Genomic DNA, 9,708 nt, shown 5'->3' on the forward strand with positions numbered 1-9,708 from the left:
TTTAGGGGGACAGCACTTCTGTTTGAAGGTGACTGAGTCAATCCTAAAACCAGTTGCAACTGTCGCCCAACCTTCCCAGCTCACAAGCAGTGCCTCCCAAAACTCAGACAGTAAAGCTGATTTTTGGCAGCCTTACGCATGGACTCTTGATAAGACCTCTCAGGCAAGTCATGGTGGAACGGAAGTTACACTTTTTCCCTCATTGGCAATATGTCTCATACACACTGAGGCAATGAAGGTTATGCAGGAGAGTTTTCAATATATTTATTGAAAAGACTGCAATCTCTGGTAAAATACATGAATTGCAATGATTAGGATAATGAGCAATCATAAAAGCAGAATCGTGAAGATGAGAGTTGTGAATATGAAAACACCCATCTTATTGAAATAAGCATGAGATATGCAATTCCTAACAATGAATTCTTAATCTCTACCCTAATGAGAGCTAGGTGTGATAAACCATAATCTTCCAGTATCATGTCCATGAGAAGAGACCCCAGCACTTATTGCCTTGGAATGAGGTCTCTAGATCAGACTCAGTGAAGACACAAAGGCTGAGTTCTGCAGCAAGGTGATGTGCAGCATAGATGGCATCTGGAAGGAACACCTCTAATGACCTTGTTCATGTGAGGTGTATTCATACTGATCATGTAGGATCCCTGATGCAGGTATGTCCCTAAACAACTGATGATGTGGCAGACTTGTGCTGGCAATTACATAAACAATCCTGAACAGGTGCGCATTATGTTTCTGTCATGCATAAGTGAGAAAGAGACATATGACAATACCTATGTACATCACCAATAATGACTCTTATGACACCTTCCCAGAATGGCACTGATAATGAAAATCAAAACAACAGGCCTGCAAGCCAAAGACTAAGCTAACTCCTGTGCCCAGTGGGAAACTAAAATGGAATTACCAAGCCCTGCAGTTGTCAGTAGGCTCCTGGTATGCAACATGTGAAAAACATACATCCACTGCTTGTTTTGGGACTGCTGTTGATTAGGGGTGGGCGATAAGCTACGCTCCGCTGGCGGAGCAAATTGAGTTTTTTGGGCTCCACTTGGAGTGCATAGTTTGGCTAAAAACTACACTAGCTCCACCAGCAGAGCAAAGCTCACCGCAAGCATATTGCAAACCAGTTATGGGCCACACAGCACAAGTGCAGACAGTCTACGCTTGTGCTGTGTGGCCCATAACTGTGCTGCAGTGTGCACTCACCCCACGTTGATGTCATTGTAGAGCTGCTCATCAGTGTACCAGCCCAGCAGCTCCGGATCCAGGACCAGAAGTAGGCAGACAGTGAGGCCACTGGCAACGAGGACCCCCTGGGAACGAGAACCCAGGTAAGTCTTCATTTTTTGTTTTCTATGTCCATACTGGTGCACAAAAGACCTGAAGGTAGGCAGTGAAAGCTGCCATTTCAGGCCTCTTGTGCACTGGCCTGCCCAAGCCTCTTATGCATCGGCATGCCCCGTGTGTAGTCAGTGCACACAGAGCATGCCGGTGCACAAGAGGCCTGAAACGGCCTTTGCCGCCCACAGTTGTGGTCTGAATTCAGTCCAGGGCCATAGACAGTGAAAGCTGCCGTTTCCGGCATCTTGTGCACTGGCCTGCCCTGTGTGCACTGACTGCACACCAGGCAGGCTGGTGCACAAGAGGTCTGAAATGGCAACTTTTGCTCCAATGGCCCTGTCCTGAATGCAGCCGATCTTGGAAGCGCTAAGCAGAGTCGGACCTAACCAGGCCTGACCCTGCTTAGCGCTTCCGAGATTGTACGCATTTAGAGTGCCACTCTGCAGCTCATGGAACTCTGCCCTTTATGGAATTCCACAGAGTTTTAAATCAACTCAACAGAATTCTGTGGAGTGGACTGTCAGCTCCGCTCACCCCTCCTGTTGATGCACATGAAGCACTTTGCATCTTGCATTATTTAATGATGCAGTCTCCCTACCGTCTTAACTTAAGAAAAATAGCACATGGCTGCTGATGGTCTATTTCACTTTGTGCTCATGTAAAAAGAGTGTTATTTGTGGAGTATGTACCTATTCTGTTGCACCAGCAGCTACATATGGTAATCTGTCATTCTGAAGTCAAGTCTGCCAAGTCAGTCTGACAAAAACAGACCTATGGAACTTCATTCAAGGCAAGCTATGCTCTGCATTCTGTGAAGAAGAGTTTGCTTAAGTGAGCCTTGCACAGAGGCATATTTACTAAGATACTGTGCTGTTCATCTCTCTTCCTGTACTGATGCACTTGTGGCTGCCTAGCACCAACGCAGGCTACCGTGCATCACATTACAAGGGTACCTGCATTGTGGTCTGGTGTGTTTCTGTGCAGGAAGGTAGAGTAAAAAATTCTTAGAGGTATTACAGCACACTTGGAAAGAGGAAGCACCCTGGAGAAGAGAAGATATTTCTTCTTGTTCCTCCTCTCTCAGGGAGGCACGTCATTTTATTGAAAACCCACGTGTAGTGCCTTTGCTTCTTTTGAATTTGCATCACAGTCTTTAGGTGGATGCATGGGAACACCCATACTCAATTCATGTGACACCTACCCAAAGCAGTACAAGGCACTAAATTGCATTGTATTTCTTATATTGAAACACAAAGCAGATCAACCCTTTCAAGCCTTTGTAAGCCTCAACTACAATTTTGCTTCATGGCTGTGACAAAACATTGGTGCAACGATGTCGAAAAATATAAGTTAATCTGGACCCTGATGTTTTCATGGAAAAGATAAATGTTCTTTCATGTATGACTACAGTGATACAGAGTATAAAAAAGGATGACACAGGGTGAAATAAGAGTACAGTGTGATGAAGAGTTAATGAGGATTAGTGGGATGGCTGTAGAGAATGTGGTATGACATTGAAGGGGGTAGAGGATTTGTAAAGAATCATGAGTAAAGCAGATGTGGGGGCAGCTCAAATAACATGGAAGATAGGGGGAGAGGGTGAATGTATCAGAAGGCAGGGATGTCCCCTTTTAAATAAGAACAAAAAAGAACAGATGTGTTAAAGAAGGACCCCCTCCTTAAAAGAACAAAATGAAGGTGCACTCAGCCATCATATTTTCTATCATGGAGTAATAATTGAACCCCAAATTCCTGTGATTTGTACACAGAGAATCATATAATTTTCAACACACTAGCCTCCACGGACTACCCTATTTCCATGCTATAACTCAGAAGTGTACACATAGTGGTATTTTTACTAACATTTCACGCAATGCAGCACAGTAAATGAAGTTGCATGAAACAGAAAGCAGAAGAGTGCCATATTTTCAAAGGTATTATGCAGTTCTGCTCTCTCTTAGCACCGCCTAGCACAAATGCAGGTACATTTGTGTCATGGCATAGGGGTGTCCGCATGGTCAGATTTGATTTTTTATACAAAAAGGAATACCTTCCTGATGAAAAGCTATCCTTTGAGGCCTTTGAAGTGATGCATCCCAACACAACATTTGAGTAAAAGTGGGACTTAGCAGGCATCTGACGTCCCCTCTTCACGAACTTTGTGCATGGCCATTCACAGACACTTCCTTTTAGTCTCTGAAGGGGGTGCATGGTGTTGATATGCTTATGGATGAAAGTGGGGTGGTACCCTCTCATATCGTGTTTCTTGGCCAAGAGCAGCAGGGTTGTTGCCACTCAATGGTGATGTGCAAGACAGGCAAAACTAGACCCTCCTCCCTCAAACCCTAGAGTGCTTGAAGCGTGTAACTAGTAGTGGTATGAAAACAGCACAATACTAGCACATCTGTAGCTGCGACTATAGTTTCAGTGCAGCTTTCACCTGGTGGTGGCAGAACTTTCCCATTGACAGCAGATCACAGTAAGTCTATGAAGCTCCCATCTGGTGCTGTTATGCTGGGAAGAAAGTCTAACCTCTCTACAGCTGGGTGCCCTTTAGTCAGTGAAGTTTTTACTCAGTGGTAATGAACAGTATTAGGCCCTCTCCAGCCAGACCCCATAAGTCAGACAAGTTTAGAACTGCTGGCATTGCATCAGGTGAGTGAAACTTGCCCTTCTGCAGCTGAGCTCTTTGAGTTTTCACTCAGTGGTGGTGTACTCACCAAGTGTTATGAGCCTCTTTGGAGTAGGCCACCTTCAGTTTGTGAAGCTTACACACACTGGCGGTGTAAAGGACGGCTGGAACCAGCCTTTCGCAGCTGACAGTGGGTGGTGTACTGACCAGGGGCTGCTAGCCCCTTTACAGTTGGGCTCCTTGAGTCGTTGGAGCTTTCACAGGGAGAAAGTGTGGGAGGACGGGGTTACTCTCCCTTCTGCAGCTGGGTCACCTGAGTCTGTGAGACTTTCACCTGGTGGTGATGTACCAGGTGGATGATACTAGCCTCTCTGCAACTTGGCCCTTTAGATCTGTGAACCTTGCCCTTGGGGTTGATATACTGAATAGACAGTAATAGCTTTCACACAGCCAGGCCTTTTGAGTCCATTACGCTTGTCCCCTGGTGATAGCGCACCAGACAGATGGTACTCGCCCTCCACAGAAGGGCTTCTTGACTCCATGAAGCTTCACCCAGTGGTGGTGTATCGGGCAGTGTTAGCACGGGCTCCTTGACTCTGTTAATCTTGCATCTGGTGGCAGTGTACCTGATAAGAGATACTTGCCCCACTGAAGCTAGGCTCCATTTCTCCTTGAAGCTTGGATTCAGTGGTGGTTTATTTGGCGGATGGCATTAACAGTCCACAACACGACACCCTGACTCCATAAAGCCTGCACCTAGAGTTGGTGTACCAGGTGGGTGGTACTATCCCCTCTGCAACAAGGCTCTTGCGGTCCATGAAGCTTGCTTCCTGGAGGCAGGGCACCAAAAAGAGAAGTACTAGTGCCTCTGCAGCTATGCCCCTTGAACCTGAGAAGCTTGCATTTATTGATGGTGTACTTGGCAGGTGGTAGTAATCCTTCAGCAGCCAGCCCCTAGGGTCCAAGCCTGCCTCTGCTGGCAGAGTATCTGGCCGGCAGTACTTGCCCCTCTGCAGCTGGGCCTGTGAAGCCTACACCTTCTGTTGGTGTACTGGGCTCACAGTATCAGTGCCTCTACAACCGGTCCCCTTGAATCTGTGTAGATTACATCTAATGGTGGTGTAACAGGCGAGTAGTACTAGAGCTTGTGCAGCGGGGCATCTTGAGTCTGTGAAGCTTACTACTGGAGGTGGTATGTCAACATGGCTTTACCTGCCCTGACAAAGCACTGAGTAGTGGTGTACTGACCGATCAGTAATACCTTCACAGCAAAACACCTTGAGTCTGCATGCAGAGGTTGTGTCCCGACCGGGCCGTACTAGGTCCTGTGCTGTCAGGCTTATTGAGTCTGTAAAGTTCTTACCCAGAGGTGGCTTAGTGGCAAGCAGTTATTTTGCCTCTGCAGCTGTGTCACTTGAGTCCATGAAGCTTGAACTCTTTGAGGGGTTCTGGCAGGTGTAACTAGTCCATCTGCAACCAGGCTCCTTAAGTGCATGAAATACCAGCACCTCTAAAGTTGGACCCCTTGAGTCTGTAAATCTTGCACCTGGTTGTTGTGTATTAGGAGGGCTGACTAGCCTCTACAGAGCCAGGTCACTTGAACAGTTCAATCTTGCTCCGAGTGGTGGCAGACCTGGTGGGCGCTGCTAGAATCTTAGCCGCATGGCCCATTGAGCTAATTAAGCATACTCAAAGAGGTGGTGTACTGGACGGATGGTAGTTGCATCCTGCACCCCGTGCATGGCCTGTGCAATAGTGGTTGGCAGGAGGGTCTGGTTTATAACAAGACCTTTCTATCTTTTTATTAACATTTTTTGGAAATCTGCAGATCCCAAAAAGGATCCTTGAATCCACTGTGGCTGGCCTCACTGGAGTGCATGAAAACAAGTGCTGTATCTGATCCTTGGATCCTGTGCCAAAATGTTGAATCTTTTTTCTCTTTTCAAACATAGGCCTCTAGGTCAAGGTGTGTTCTCCCTCCCTCCGTATGTTCCCTTTCTTTTTTTCAGTACTCAAGGACTGAATTGCGGAGCCCGGTAATGACTGCCACAACATTTTTTTTCGGTGTCATGGCAGTTAATCAGTTTCTCTTATAAGTCTGTGGATTCAAGAATATTTGCAGATCCACTACTACCAATATAGCTCTCCTTTTTTCTCAGGGTTAACAAATTCATGACAAGTCTGAATGTCTCTTTAAACAGTGATTTTTAAAAAAGTTTCTTAACAGATTTACACCAAACCAACAAAAGCATAATCTGTGAATACAGTTCTGGCTTCCTTTCAATCATGGTGTAATTCTGTTCAGCCATTTTTGCTGTTTCTGAGAGCAGACTTTCCAATGGGAACTATAATGAGAAATTGCACTTTTGGAAACCCCCAATTTAAACCTTCTCCACATCCCACTTGACAGATCGGCATGAAGCTTTTCCAAGCAGTAGCAACAGTGGATGAACATTTGGAATGTTTCATGTAGATGTGTTACATTGCATTAAAGTTATTGAAAAAACAAAATAATATCTTGTCTCTTTCTTGTTTTGATTTTTTGTGGCATTTGCTTGCAGTAAACATTATAAGGAAATGTAACCATTTAATAGTATACCAAGGCACAGTAGGCTTTGCTAGTGCTAGTTGCTTAGGTATTTCCTGTGCCAAAAGCACAGAGACAAAAACTGGCTCATTCTACTCCTTTAAGATATTTGTTGATCTACAAATGCCAAATATATTTATATTGCCATGGATTTCTTTTAATTTAGTCAATATATCCCCTCCCTTTCTTTAGTCCAGTTCTGACACTCCTACACATGTATTTATTTTGTGTGCTAGAGCTACTCATCCCATTGTAGGGTGGTTGAGCACTTTTTATATCTCACACACATTATACAGAAAAAATGCATTTTACAAGTATGTAAATCAATTCATTTCATTCAGAGTGTCACTATCAGCCAAGAGGCCTTGTCAGTGTAGTAGCCTACCTTTTACTCTGTATAGCCCATAATATACAGGGGGTCAGTCTGACCCTGGCGGTCTTGGACCGCCAGGGCAAGAATGATGGAAGCACCGCCAACAGGCTGGCGGTGCTTCCCTGCCCATTCTGACCGCGGCGGTAAAGCCACGGTCAGAAAAGGGGGTCCGGCGGTTTCCCGCCGGATTTCCCCTGGCTGGGCAAATCCTCCATGGCGGCGCTGCAAGCAGCGCCGCCATGGGGATTCCGACCCCCTTCCCGCCTGCCTGTTTCTGACGGTTATTACCGCCAGGAACAGGATGGCGGGAACGGGTGTCGTGGGGCCCCTGGGGGCCCCTGCACTGCCCATGCCACTGGCATGGGCAGTGCAGGGGCCCCCTAACAGGGCCCCAGCATGATTTTCACTGTCTGCATAGCAGACAGTGAAAATCGCGACAGGTGCAACTGCATCCGTCGCACACCTGCAACACCGCCGGCTCCATTCGGAGCCGGCTTCTGTGTTGCAGGCCCCTTTCCCGCTGGGCCGGCAGGCGCTCCCTTGGCGAGCGCCCGCCGGCCCAGCGGGAAAGTCAAAATGTCCCCAGCGGTCTTCTGACCGCGGGACGGCCAAATGGCGCCCGCCGCCCGCCGGGGTCAGAATGACCCCCACAGTGTTTAATACATTCCTTGCACTAATGACGTACATATTTACAACACTTTCGGTCAGAAGCTAAACACTCATAGCTTTATAGATACATGTCACTATTCTACAGTGTATCAACCAGGATTCAAATCTGTGACCCTTCAGCTGCACAATTTGGCCCTCGTTACAACCCTGGTGGTAAATCCCGCTTACCACTGTGCCAACGGCCATCATCATACCGTGACCACGGTGGAAATCCACTATGGGTATTATGACCCACAAGGAGAAATCCGCCACTATACAGACACCCACATAAGTCCGCCACACCGAAGGTCAGTGATAAACTGGCGATAGCAAAACCCACATAGTCACACCAACAGGAATACGCCCACAGTATCACGACCCACGAATCAACGCGGCGGTCTTTCCACCACGGTAAACCATTGGCAGAACACACCGCTGCGCTCAAGATACACACACACTTACAAAACACAACCGCATTGGACAATTTAAATAACACACACCTGACACCCATACACACACCACACCCACACACTCACACCACTATAAAACACACACCCACATTACCCACAACCCCTTACGTGCAACAATTTTGAAGAAGCAGAGAGAGAGAAAAGCAAAGACCACACCATAATCCAGAGGCCCAGAACACCATCACACATACACCATCCATGCACCTCACACCACACACCCAACAGATCACCCCACACATCACATCACACATCACCTCACACATCACTCACACCACATCATGGCACCTCAAAGACACCCCAGGTTTTCTGAGAAGGAGCTCAGGATCATGGTGGAGGAAATCATCCGGGTAGAGCCAAAGCTATTCGGATCACAGGTGCACCAGACCTCCATTGCCAGGAAGATGGAGCTATGGCAGAGAATAGTGAACAGGGTCAACGCCGTGGGACAGCATCCAAGAACAAGGGATGACATCAGGAACAGGTGGAATGACCTACAGGGAAAGGTACGTTCCGTGGTATCAAGATGCCAGGTATCCGCACAGAAGACTGGCGGTGGATCCCCACATCCTCCCCCACAACAAACAACATAGGAGGAGCAAGTCTTGGCAATCATGCATTCAGAGGGCCTCGCAGGAGTAGCAGGAGGACTGGACTTTGGTAATTCAAATCTTTACTACTGTCTCCCCACCACCCTACCTGCATGCCATCACATACTCCCACCCTCATCCTCACGCCCATGACTCCACCACCTCCCACACAACCCACCATCACAACCCACCACTCCCACAACCAAGCCCTGCATGCAACAACAATGCATGGACACCCATCACAGACATGCATGGACACCCATCACCAAAGCATGCCCAACAGAGAGACTCACCCAGACCACAAAATACCACTCACACAAGGGCCAAGGCGATAGTGCAAGCACATTAATACAGGGAAACACACCCATTGCACAAGATGGCACACACAGAAACAATAACAATGCATTTACATCCCAACAGGACCCCTACCGAATGTCACCAGACAGGAGGTGCCAGCCGTAGCCAGTCCCCCCGCAGAAGAGGCCCACAGTGATGACAGCAGCTCTGCACTCCTGGATCACGATGACCAGCCGGGCCCATCTGGGACCTCAGGACAGTCGGTTCACCTGCCACAGTCCCAAACCACCACAAAACCTCCCCCCTCAGGAAACACCAGCACAGCACCCACCCAGCGGGCCGATGCCACTGTCCCCAGGACACATCAATCAGCAGTGTGTCCACCACTACAGGGACCCCAGGCAATCCCACAAACACAGGACAATCAGGGACCTGGGATCAGTGGCAGTGGGCACACGGTTCAGGGGACAGAGGCCCAGGATAACAGGGAAGCTGGGAGGACCGTTGTGCGACGGGGGAGGACAGGCCCAGGGAACTGGCCCTCCACGAGGCACTGACCAACATCATGGGAGCATACCACCATTCCCAGGCGACCATGGGCACGGTACTGGCCATGTTTCAGGAGAACCAGCGGGTGCAGGAGGGACAGTACATGGGGACCAGGGAGCACCTAACCAACATATACACCATCCTGGTCACCATAGCAGGGGTGATGGCTGACATAGGCAAGACCATGAGGGAGGCAGTGGCACAAC

Source organism: Pleurodeles waltl, chromosome 10 (assembly GCF_031143425.1).
Source record: "Pleurodeles waltl isolate 20211129_DDA chromosome 10, aPleWal1.hap1.20221129, whole genome shotgun sequence".
NCBI classification, from domain to species: Eukaryota; Metazoa; Chordata; class Amphibia; order Caudata; family Salamandridae; genus Pleurodeles; species Pleurodeles waltl.